A 12,421-nucleotide genomic window follows, 5' to 3' on the forward strand; every position below is an offset into this window, starting at 1 on the left:
GCCATGACACCTACTGAGGCGGAAGTGTCGAGGAGCGGGCGGATTAGGACGACCGCATAGTGCAGATGGGAGTGGGCGTGGGGGGGCCTCCGTGGGGAGCCAGCGTGGATCGAGTGCGGAGGCCGGATTCCCCGCCCCCTCCGCGCGACAGACTCCGCGGCGATTTAAAGGTGCTTGGTGGCGGTAGGGGGGGGTCCAGCCGTAAAATGTCATCCCAGCCAGTGTGACATCACCACAGTCTAGTGTGACACCCCCAGAGATTGGGCAGTGCCTACCCGGGAAGCCCCCCTGCTGGTGAGGAATTACTTCAGTTTAGGCTCTAACGTTTCGTTGCCATCTAGAGACTTTCTGGCAGAGTGGCATCCGTGTACGGGATCTGGAAGCCTCCACGTACATGAGGAGCCCCTTAGGAGACTCTCCCGCTGCCCGCCGTAGGAACCTGTGTTTGCATTAGGAGGTGAGAAGGAACAGGTGTGCTCTGGACCCAGCCCCTCAAAACGTGCAGTGACCGAATGCTACCATAATGTTGTTGCCTCTACCAGGAGATAGTAAGACTGGGAATTCAGGAAACGGAGTGCGTTGGGCACACAGCATTCAGAGAAAATGGACACTGTAAAAACTAGGTTATCCTGGGGCGCCTGAGTGCCTCAGTCGTTAGGCGTCTAACTTCGGCTCAGGTCACGGTCCCGGGGTCCTGGGGTCGAGCCCCGCATCGGGCTCCCTGCTCGGCGGGAAGCCTGCTTCTCCCTCTCCCGCTCCCCCTGCTTGTGTTCCCTCTCTCGCTGTCTCTGTCAAATAAATAAATAAAATCTTAAAAAAAAAAAAAAAAAAAAACCTAGGTTATCCTAAAAGAAAAACTGTTGCCATCTCCCAGAGTCAAGAGATTCTTTCCTAGGACTTCAGATGTACCTCCCGCTGTATAAATTGTTCTTATTCCTAAAGTGGGGACCATTTTTAGAGAGACAGTAGTATAATCTGTTTATTTTTTCTATCCTGCAAGTGCTGGAGGCAGCAGTGATCTGAACCCTACAAAGCGACTGTCCAGCATCATGGATGTTTGCTTATACTCTCTGAGTTGGCGGACAGGTGTGGCTAAGTCAAGATTCTGCTATTACACTGTATTTCTCAGATCTCACTTAGTATACATTCTTGACCTCTTTGGATCCCCATCTCCTCACACGCACACAAAAGATGTGCTAATACTTTTGTGAAGAAGCAGTAATGCTATGTTAGTACCTTAGGGTTTCTTTTCTGGCTTAAAGCACTGGGAGCAGTTCTATTTTATTGGAAAAAGGGAAGTTGATTTTCCTAGAGGACCAAGTTTAGCACGTGTTCAATCACACAGAGCAGTTTTGTTTGCTTATTTTCACAGGAACTTAGAACATAAAGTCCTACATTGGGCTGACCTGGGAAACATCAAAATATAGAGAGTGGGTGAGCATACCCACTTGGGGAGGAGCCAGGAAAAAGGCAGAACTTAAGCTCTGGAGTAGACAGGCTTCAAACACACTAATTACTTACCATGCCTTGGCTCAACCAAACTCCATGACATGCTTCTAGGCTCCTACTATCTCAAGTTATGTCCCTTTCCTCTTCAAACATCTCAAAAGCCAACTTGAGGAAGCCTTTCCTGATTGACTCCCATTTTATTCTAATTATTTAATTCTACATCATCATCTCTTTACTTCCTTGTACCTTATTTATACTTGTTGATCTATTTTCATGGTTCTTAGGTCATTTCTTCAGTCTCCCTCACTACATGGAGACCTCAAAATCTACTATTTCCCCCTCTCTAATATTCATTCATCCGTCCAACCACTGTATGCCTCCTCTACTCCAGGCACTCTCCTAGATACTGGGTCAAATGCAAAATGAATAAGACGTGGCCTTTCCTCAGCTTACGGTCAATGAGGGGAAAAAAATGCATGGCGACATATATGACTTGAATGACAGAGCCAGAGAAGACTTCAGAAAAGGAGATATTTAAACAAAAAAGAAAAAGCATGGTCCATGCTCTGAAAGAGCTGACACTTCAGCAGAGAAGTGGCAAGAGATGGAATTAGTAAAGTAGGTTGAGTCAGATTTTAAAGACACTGAAGAACTCAGAGGTTTAACCAAACAGGTAATATGAAGGAATCTGTGCTTTAGAGAGCCAGTGGCAATGAGGATGGCTGACTGGAAGGTGTAAAGACTAGAGAAAGAGAACCTAATTAGAAAGCTATGATGAGGGTTTGGTCAAGGAGAGACCCTGGAGAGAAGGGGGCAGATAGGAGAACTATTTCCTCCTAGACAAAATCAGTGCAGCTGGAGAGGGAGGGGGAGCTGTTGCTAGTTGGAAGCATTGAATCTCGCTTAGGGTATGATATTCCTCTGGGGCCTAGAGCCTAGATTCAATGTTGCAGGCAAGAAATTTGCTCAGGAGCTGCAGTGCTTAAGGCTAACTAGGAGAAGTTGACCAAAAAGCTGTGTCACGAGAGAAGTTGAATCAAAAAACTCATCCAACTATCCAAACAGTAGTGAATCCAAGGGGCCAGGAAGAAAAGAGAATTCAAGTAGAAGCCAACTGTTGTAAAACTGGGAAAACCAAATGAGAGTAAAGGTCTGAAGGAAAGGATAGGAGATAGAACATGGAAAAAGCCTTTGAAACAAGAGGGAAGCCTCTGATTTTTTAAATCTAGATTCCAGGAAACCTTTTATTTGGAAATAATTCCGAACACACAGAAAAGTTGATAATAAAAAGAGCACCTATATATCCTTTACTTGAATTTGTTGATTAATGTTTTGACCCTTTTGCTCTAACACTTGTAGTCTCAAATAGGTAACACACATACACACACATTTTTTTCTGGCCATTTGAAAGTAAATTGCATACATCATGCCCCTTTATCCCTATGTACATTCCTTTACATACACAATGTATACAGTTATCAATTCCAGGAGACTTAACATTGATACCATACTTTAATCTACCATCCATATTCCAAATTTTGTCAATTAATCCAATAATGTCATTCTTACCCTTTTTCCCCTTCGAGTAGAGGATCCAATTCAGGATCATATATTGCCTGTCTCTTTAGTCTCCTTTAATCTGCATCAGTTCCTTAGCTTTTCTTTGTCTTTGATATTTTTGAGGAGTACAGCCCACCCCCTTTGTTTGGACAAGAGAATGTTCCTCATTTCCGATTTGTTGTTCATGTTTGTCTCACATTTATTCATTATTAGATCCCGGTTATCCATTCCTGGCCAGAATACTGCATAAGTGATATTGTGTCCTTCTCAGGATGTCAAACTCAAAGTCAGACGATGTCTCTGTCCCTCATTGGGTGATAATAATTTTGGTCACCTTGCTGAGGTGTCTGATTCCCCCACAGTATATTTACTATTTTTTTCCTTGTAATAAGCAATCTGTGGAGAGACATCTTAGACCCTGCAAATATCCTGCTCCTCATTAAACGTGTTCCCTTAGATTTAGCATCTATTGATGATTCTTACTTGTACCAATCCTCCCTTATCTCTTATTAGTTAGTTATCTAATAATGATATAGACTCATGGATTACTATGTTTTTCAATGGTTTGTAATTCTTTACAGTCCTTAATTATTTGGGTGCTAAAACTTTCCAGATTTAGTCAGTGGGGGCCTTTTCAAGCTCCTGTGTCTTTTTTAGCATGTCTGAATGTCAGATGTTCTGGACTCATCTTGATTCTTGCAGGTTCACCATTCCTTGGAGCATTGGATTTCTCCACTGGATGCTTTGTATCTGCCCAGAAAAAAACAAAGGGAAGAGAAAATATGGATTATTTGTGTGGGAAGTTGTTTTTTTTTTTTTTTTTTAAGATTTTTATTTATTTACTTGAGAGAGAGAGAGCACAGAGGGAGAGAGAGAAGCAGACTCCCTGCTGAGCAGAGAGCCTGATGCGCAGCTTGATCCCAGGACCCTGAGATCATACCCTGAGCCAAAGGCAGACACTTAACCAACTGAGCTGCCCAGGCACCCCGTATGGGAAGTTTTTATAGGCCAGGCCTGCAGGTAGCAAACACAGAGATCTATTCTGCACACATCACATTGGTGGGAACTCAGGAACATGGATACTGCTACAGTGATCAGGAGGTGACACTACGTGCCCAAGAGACATGATGTCGTAAAAATTAGGCCAGTCTCTGCCACACTTGTCCAAAAGCCATTCCCTATGTTACTTCTCCCATATTAGTAGAATCCCAGTTTTGTTCAAATAGAAGGAAGATCCTTTGATTTCAAAGAAGGTAACTTCCTCTGACCAAATCGGGAAATAAATTACAGTGGTCCAAACCAATCCTGGTAATTCCATTTCTTGTCACCAATGACTAGTCTAGGAGTGGGTATAGACTCAGTTCTGGTCAATGAAATAGGAAAAGAAGTCTAATGGGAGGCTCATAGGAAAAATTTTCTTTTTGTATAAAGAAGACAGGACCTTCACAGAAGCAATTCTTTCGTTCCTGCCTCTCTTCTTTGCTGAGACAAAGGAATGAAGACACCAGGCTTGGAGCTGCCATAGCCATCTTGTGACCATAAATGTGACAGCAAACAAAGATGAAGACAGTCAACATGCTGAGGACAGCAAAGGAGACGATGGAAAGAAGGGGTCCTTGACGACAGAGGTAAGCTTCTGAATGAACCTGGAGTGCCCACTGCTTCTGGACTTTTTAAGTAAATAAATGTTCGTATGTTTCAAGAACACCGTGAGACAAGTTTTCTGTTCTTTGCTGCCAAAAATCATTCTTAAGTGACACAGGAGAGAAGTAGGAGAGCTTTTCTAGAAAAAGGAGCTAATTGGTGGTATCCAAATGTTCTGAGAGTAAAGGAGAATAAGGATGGAAAAGAGGCCAGTGGATTTGCAATGAGAAGGTCCCTGTTGATCTTGGTAAGAGCAATTTAAGTGGCATGGTGCAATGTGATGGGGCAGAAGCAATGTGATTCCTACAAAGGACTTTTCCTAGTATGAGTGGTGACCGACAAACTGGGAAGGATGGTTTGATCCAACTGGGTGATAGAATCTATTCTGGTCAATTCCCATATTCAGTTCCTAATATCCAAGGAAGCTGCTTGGGTTCCTGCTGTCCACTTCAGCAACATCTGGGAAATCATGAACTGAATCACTTTGCTCTCTTAACACTTCCCACAGGAATAAGCCAGGAAAAGTTGTTCTGGACCCTTAACTGGTTTCATAGAGGGCAAATCCAGCATGTATGATGGGGACTAAATAGGACTTTTTAAAAAACGTTTTCTTCCAGGATTTATTGACTGAATAATAAGTACCAGGCATTCAGTTAGACAGAATAAAAAATGAATAAAGCACATTCTGTGTCCTCAGGGGCTTCACGATCTAATTAAGGAAATAAATTAGGAACAGTTATAACAAGTCCGAGATTGGTCCTCAAAGTGGCATTATAAGTGCTCAAGAATATAGCAGTTAACTGTCTGGAGATCACTTGCAGAAGCATCTAGAGGTATTACTATTGACTGAACAGGGACTTAAAGAAGACAGCACTATTTCAGCCAGGCCATCAGTGAGATGTTATTTGTTTTTAGTAACTATCTTTAAGTACCTTTTCCATGCAACATGTGAACAGAATAAATATGCTGTTACATTATCATATACAATGGACACGAGCTCTTCATTATGACAAGTACTCCTTGGGAAGGAGTTATCGGTCTGCACTAGGCCACCAGAGAGCCATGGGGTTAGAAACTAAAACCAGGCAGAGATGAGTGTGGTATACAGAGCAGAGAAGTGAAGCACCCACCTGTGTTAGGATAATCAGGTAAGTGAGTCCCTCCTCTGTATGGTAAAAAGGTTTGGTCCCCTAATGGCTCCCACACTTCTTATCCTCCCCAGCATCTCCCCACTAAAGCTGGGGTGGTTGCTGGGCTGAATAGTGGGATTGCAAGTAGGAAATGGCTTCCCTGCTCTCAAGTGTAAGTCTTGCTGGTCTTGTTTTCTTTTTGTATCAAAATAGGACATTTTGGGGACTGGGTCCCAGCAGAAATGATGGCTTTGGGTGGAAGGGGTGTTTGGAAAGAGGCCATGGCTATGGGATTAAAGAGAAAGAGTCAAATACAACTAGTTAACATTATGAATGCATGAAATGCCACTGAATTGTACACTTTAAAATGGTTAAGTGGTGGGGCGCCTGGGTGGCTCAGTCATTAAGCGTCTGCCTTCAGCTTAGGTCATGATCCCGAGTCCTGGGATCGAGCTCCACATTTGGGCTCTCTGCCCTGCGGGAAGCCTGCTTTTCCCCCCCCCCCCCCCCCCCCCCCCCGGCTTGTGTTCCCTCTCTTGCTGTCTCTCTCTCTGTCAAATAAATTAAAAAATGGTTAATTGTGTGTTATGTGAATTTCACTTCAAAAAAAGGGGAGGGGAAGGGGGTTTGCAGGATTTAGAGATAATGAGCAAGAGACTTGATCCCTAACTTTCCTAATTTTCAAGAGTCAATCCAGAGCCTTCTGGGAGAAGAGCAATGCCTTAAATACTTCTACAACCATGTTTATTCCTCCTCAGACCCTCCTTCCCCCTAATCATTTCTGTTTCCTTCCTTATCTACACATGACCATCTTTCTCTCACTTTCTCCATATACCAACTCTTTATTCATCAAAACCAAGGGATAGTGCTTTTCTCTCCCTTTCCCTGGATCATTGTCATGTCTCATTATCATGTCTCCACCATTCTGTAGCTTCTCACCTTCGACCAACTGTTACACAAGCTTTTAGCACCTGCCCTCCATATGTCTCTCCCTATTCCCAATTCTAAGCAAAAGCCAAAGCCAAAACAAATGCTCTGGGAAGGGACACAGAGACCCACAAGGACTATGATTCAGGACAGAAAATCGAAATTCAATCATTGACTATTATTTGTGCTAAGTCATTTTGCACTTCCTGCAGACTCAGAAATCAAAAAGGCCCTAATGAAGTATACCTTGCCTAACACAATTCCTGATATGTGGTCAGTACCAATAACTATTTGGCTGACTAAATTACTAAATTATCTGATTGTTTATTCATGGTGCTCAAAGCATCAGAATTCAGTTAACTATAGAATAGAGTTTTGGAAATCTCAACAATCGTCATCTTTGGCTGTGAATTTAACTTAATTTTTTATTATTACTTTTGGAAACTCACTTTTATAAAATCTGTAAGCTGTCATCAAGGGGTTAGCAAGTGGCCCTCTCCTTTGGAGGTGGGTAGGAGGGGGGGCCTTAATCAAAACCCTAGAGGGTAAATTCTCTGAGGTGAAATAGGTTTCTGTCTGACCAACCTCCATGCTCCCATAATGTCCGGTACAGAAGTAAAACATGAGCTTTGGAGGCTTTTTTTTTTTTTTTAAGATTTTATTTACTTATTTGACAGAGAGAGACACAGCTAGAGAGGGAACACAAGCAGGGGGAGTGGGAGAGGGAGAAGCAGGCTTCCTGCAGAGCAGGGAGCCCCATGTGGGGATCAATCCCAGGACCCCGGGACCACCACCTGAGCCGAAGGGAGATGCTTAATGACTGAGCTTTGGAGTCTTGACATCAGTAGGAATCCTGAGTTTTCTAGTAACTAGGGTGATAGTAGGCATGCTTATGAACTTCACCTTCCTCATTCTTCTTTTTTTAAAAAAAGATTTTATTTATTTATTTATTTGAGTAGGGAGTGGCAGAGGGGCAGAGGGAGAGAGACAAGCAGACTCCCTGCTGAGCGCAGAGCTTGATCTCAAGACCCTGAGATCATGACATGAGCCAAAATCTAGAGTGGGATGCTTAATCCACTATACCTCCCAGGCGCCCCACACCTTCCTCATTCTTAAAATGGAGATGATAGGGCGCTTGGGTGGCTCAGTTGGTTAAGCAACTGCCTTTGGCTCAGGTCATGATCTTGGAGTGCCAGGATCAAGTCTGGCATCACATCGGGCTCCCTGCTCAGCAGGGAGTCTGCTTCTCCCTCTGACCCTCCCCACTCTCATGTGCTCTCTTGCTCTCTCTCAAATAAATAAATAATAAATAAATAAAATAAAATGGAGATGATAATACCTTCTTACCTCCCTCATTCCATCCATCAGAAAAAGTCTTCAATGTTACTTCCAAAAAATATCCTGAATCCACTACTGTTCATCTCCACTGATACAGACTTTCTGATTTCACAGACAGAAGTGAGATAGAGACTAATAATAAATATGGATTTTTCAGTCCTATATTGATTAAAAGGGAGTGCAGGTTTTAGTTATGTATATATTGACTAGGAGCCTTGTAGAGAGAGGATGCACTCAATAACAAAAAATTACCTGTTCATTCTGGTGCTCCTCTGTAAGGATGTGGAATATTATAATTGGTGAATTAAACAAAAAGTTCAATTCACACTGAATTTGACTATACTGTTTTCTACTATATCTTATAGATCTCTCCTCATAGATGCAGATATTCAAAGATCAGGACTGGGGCGCCTGGGTGGCTCAGTCATTAAGTGTCTGCCTTCAGCTCAGGTCATGATCCCAGGGTCCTGGGATCGAGCCCCACATTGGGCTCCCTGCTCGGCCAGGAGCCTGCTTCTCCCTCTCCCATTCTGCCTGCTTGTGTTCCCTTTCTAGCTGTCTCTCTCTCTCTCTGTCAAATAAATAAAATAAAATCTTTAAAAAAAAAAAAAAAGATCAGGACTAATATTATTCCCAATACAATTTTATGGTTAAAACTTTATAATAATTTAGGGACGCCTGGGTGGCTCAGTCGGTTAAGCGGCTGCCTTTGGCCCAGGTCATGATCCCAGGGTCCTGGGATCGAGTCCCACATCGGGCTCCTTGCTCAGCAGGGAACCTGCTTCTCCCTCTCTCTCCCTCTGCTTGTGCTCTCTCTGTCAAATAAATAAAAATAAAATCTTTAAAAAAAAAACTTTATAATAATTTAAACAATTTAAAAATTAAGTATGCTCTGATAAATAATTTTTTGTTTGTTTTTACTGAAGAGCCCTAATCTCTCAGAAAATATAACCTTTAACCCCAAGGCTTGTGTTGACTCCAAAGCAAGTAAAACATGTTTCTTTCTCTTAAGTACATAGTTGTAAAATATGTCTATTATAGGAAGTAGTGTTAATTCATAAAGTATTTTAGTTACTTGTAAAATTCATTATTTTCTTCTTCTCTTTCCTTACTCCCCCCAAATATCAGTATGTATATATTTGTGGAGATACATATGTATATATATCTCTTTTGTGAAAGCTATGGTGGTGGAAAAGTCATGTCTTTTATTTCTGTAGCTGCTTGTGCTAAAGAGGCTTCTCTAATAGATTTAAAGCCAGACACAATGCAAATCCCCTTTCTTCCAGAAGCCCCAAGTTTAGCTCACCAGTATCTCACAGCTGCAAGACCTTCCTAACTCATATGCCTGCTTTCGTTCTTGCCCCATTCTCCATCTGTTGCATTCAAAATACATATCAAATCATATCACACACACCCACACACACGCTTTAAGGCACTCCAGTAGCTTCCTATTATACCTAGACTAAGCCCAAACTGCTTACTTTAATCCCTGAGTCACTTCTGACCCCACTTCTGCCTCCCTCTCTGAGCTCATCTTCTCCCTCTCCGACACATGCTCTTCTCAATGTTCCCTGGACACAAAACTCATTCCCATCACATGGTCTTCGCACTGATGCTACCAGGTCTTTACCTGACTGGTTCCTTCTAGTCACTCGAGTCTCATCTTCAGTGTCGATCCCCTGACACACCTTCCTTGACCTGTTTCTGAACTGCTCCCCACACCCATAAGCCAGTTTTATTTTCTTAGCTTTTATCACTATCTGATCTTTATGTATACTGCCTGTCTCTCTTCTTTAGAGTGTAAATGCCATGTGGGCAGGACATGTTCTTGTTCACTATTTTGTATCCCCAATGTCTAGAACACATGCCTGGCACATGGTAGGCATTCCGTAAATTTTACTGAATGAGCAAATGAATGAATGAACTTGTGGACACTAGTTTTCTCATAGGAGAGTTGCAAGATTTAGAGCTATTATATAAAAAGTGTTTGCCAAGGTAAGCTTTCTCTTTTTTTTTTTTTTTTTTTTTTTTAAGATTTTATTTATTTATTTGACACACAGAGAGAGCACAAGTAGGCAGAGGGAGAGGGAGAAGCAGGCTCTCCACTGAGCAGGGAGCCCGATATGGGGCTTGATTCCAGGACCCTGGGATCATGACCTGAGCCAAAGGCAGCCGCTTAACCAACTCAGCCACCCGGGTGTCCCAAGGTAAGCTTTCAATAGCTGTTAGCTCCTTGAGGGCTAAGAACTTGCTTTATTTCCTGTTTGAGAGAAACAGTATTTATTGAGGGAAGATTGCCTCAAGGATGAACAATCCATCCATTTTTCTAGATTCATTCATTGATTCCACCGTGTTTATTATTAAGAACTTGCCATGTGTTCGAGACATTATGGATGCAACAGTGAACAAAAGAAACCGAAAAAAAAAAAGTCCTGGAGCTTACATTCCAGTACAGTGAGGTACACACCAACCTCAGTAAGTAAATGTTAGAGTATGTTTCTAACGAAAGTGGTAAGGGCTCTATGGAGAAAAAGGAAGGAAGGGAGAGAGGGAGTGGCCGGGCAGGTGGTTGCAATTTTAAATAAGATGACCAAGAATAGTCCTGCTGAGCAAAACCTTGAAGGAGGTAAGGAAACCATGTGGGTATCTGAATGGAGGGCCTGGTAAGGGGAAGGAAAAAAGTGAGGTGAGAGCTTGCCTGGCGCTGGAGTAACCACAAGGAGGTCAGCAGACTTGGAGAGTGTAAGTGAAGGGCGCGGCAGAACACGTGGGCCAGGAAGACCGTGGTAAGAACTTTGGGTTTTATTCTGGGTGAGCTGGAAATACCTTGGAGGATTTGAACAGAGAAGCAACCTGGGACAATTTATATCAGGCCTGCTGTGGGTAGCAGATTGAGTGTCTGCAGGGGAAAGGGCGATGTTGGAAGCAGGTAGAACATTTAGAGGCTCTTGCAATAACTCAGACACAACACAAAGGCTGCTCGGACAAAGGTGGTAGAGGTGAAGATGGGGAAAAGAAATAAGATTCGGGATACGTTTCAAGGTAGAGTCAACAGGATTTACTGACAGATGGTAGTGTGGAGGGGAGGGAGAGCCAAGAGAAAGGGACAACTGGAAACCAAGCCCACTGAAGAAACATAATAGGATTGCTTAGCAGAATGGAAGGCCATTTTGATGTATGAGGTCATGAATTTTATTTATTTTTTTTTAAAGATTTTTTTTTTTTTTAAGATTTTATTTATTTATTTGACAGAGAGAGAGCACAAGTAGGCAGAGTGGTAGACAGAGGGAGAAGGAGAAGCAGGCTCCCCACTGAGCAGAGAGCCCGATGCAGGGCTCGATCCCAGGACCCTGGGATCATGACCCGAGCCGAAGGCAGATGCTTAACGACTGAGCCACCCAGGTGCCCCTAAAGATTTTATTTGACACAGAGAGAGAGAGAGAGTGCACAAGCAGGGAGAGGGGAAGGGCGAGGGAGAAGTAGGCTCCCTGCTGAGCAGGGAGACCGATCCCAGGACCCTGGGATCATGACCTGAGTCAAAAGCAGTTGCTTAACCAACTGAGCCACCCAGATGCCCCTGAGGTCATGAATTTAAAATGAAACCAGTCAGCCTGGTTAGGGGTTTCTCCAACAGCATCTAGCTGCTCCAGTATAGGCAAAGAACAGATAGATAGTAGAATTTATTCAGAATTTGAGTTTTTCAAGGCAAGTGTGTCTGAGTGAGAGAGAGCAAGGGAGTTGTATTATGTCGATGGATCATGGGATGCAGTCGGGTCAAGGTGGGAAGTGAAGCTCAGAGCGGGCTTACATTGACAATGGAGGTACTTTAGTAAATAAGCTGAGAGAAAAGATTTAAAATTGAGATTTCAGATGTAGTTCAATTTCTGGTAATGACACGGTGGTGAGGAAGACAGAAATAAAGTCTTCGGAGGTAAGGAGGTCAAAGAACCAGAGAGGCTGGAATGTTGAAGTCATCCAGAGTAAGGACAGAGTTCTGAAGGAGTGAACACTTGGAAATCTGGGAAGAGTGGCATGCTCAGAGAGCGTGGAAGCTCCTCGCCCTTTCTGCATTGCCCTAAGCATCTCTTCCATCTGAGTGATATCCTTTCATAACAAACCAATGATCTAGTAAGTAAAATGTTTTTCTGAGTTCTGTGGGCTGCTCTAGCAAATGAATCAAACCCAAGGAGGAGTCATTGGAACCTCCAATCTATAGCCAGCAGTCAAAAGCACAGGCGACAACCTGGACTTGTGACTGGTGTCTGAAGGGGAAGAGAGCAGTCTTGTAGGATTGAGCCATTCACCTCTGGGAGTGGAGGCTATCTCCAGGTAGAGTGTCAGAATTGAGTTGAATTATAGGACACCCAACTGGT

The 12,421-nt window shown here is 43.1% G+C and overlaps 1 long non-coding RNA gene across 1 annotated transcript; it reads left to right on the plus strand.

Moving 5' to 3' along the window:
• The first annotated feature begins 5 nt into the window (after positions 1-5).
• Positions 6-6,169, plus strand: LOC118000505. The gene is made up of 3 exons (XR_004676484.1): positions 6-170; positions 342-457; positions 4,441-6,169. It is a non-coding gene; the product is annotated as an uncharacterized LOC118000505 (long non-coding RNA).
• Positions 6,170-12,421: the final 6,252 nt, after the last annotated feature.

This window comes from Mirounga leonina, unplaced genomic scaffold (genome assembly GCF_011800145.1).
Source record: "Mirounga leonina isolate KUSES-001 unplaced genomic scaffold, KU_Mleo_1.0 Mir_507, whole genome shotgun sequence".
NCBI lineage: Eukaryota > Metazoa > Chordata > Mammalia > Carnivora > Phocidae > Mirounga > Mirounga leonina.